This window comes from Nannospalax galili, unplaced genomic scaffold (genome assembly GCF_000622305.1).
Source record: "Nannospalax galili isolate Female #2095 unplaced genomic scaffold, S.galili_v1.0 scaffold406, whole genome shotgun sequence".
NCBI classification, from domain to species: Eukaryota; Metazoa; Chordata; class Mammalia; order Rodentia; family Spalacidae; genus Nannospalax; species Nannospalax galili.
Genome location: NW_008357033.1, coordinates 5,182,608 through 5,183,175, shown reverse-complemented (window position 1 = coordinate 5,183,175; position 568 = coordinate 5,182,608).

Genomic DNA, 568 nt, shown 5'->3' with positions numbered 1-568 from the left:
GCTGGCTTTGCTTGGAAGCATGGAGGAAATGTTTCCTCTATGTTGATCCTCTTTGTAAACTAGACACTGGTTCAGGTCCATCTGGTGGGGTCTGCACGGCCTCCTTGCTCAAGAGGACAGGTGACTCACCACCACAGTTATAGGACATTTTGAGAGATTCTCATAGTCCCCTGGAACTTAGTCGACCTAGGAGGGCAAGGAACAAAAACTGTTCTTTATGTCCCCCCTGACCAAATTAATGTAGGCCTCAAAGTATGGCTGTTAAACATCCAAGAAGGTTAGTTCCACCAGTCTGGTACTTTTAATTACCATATGCCATGTAGATAGAGCTTGGGCAAAGACCAAATGTACTCAGATAAACCTTACCTGGACATATATTATATTCTTTAATATAGTTATATGTATAATTTGTCAGTAGGTTGTTTTAAACCTGGTTTTTTAAACCTGGCTAGGCATTATTTATCTCTCACATTGCCTAACCCTTCCACCATGGTTTCCCTAATTAAATTGCCCCCATTTTTCCCAGGACTACTATTTCCCTTTTAGAAGCTTGTCTCTTCTTACACTG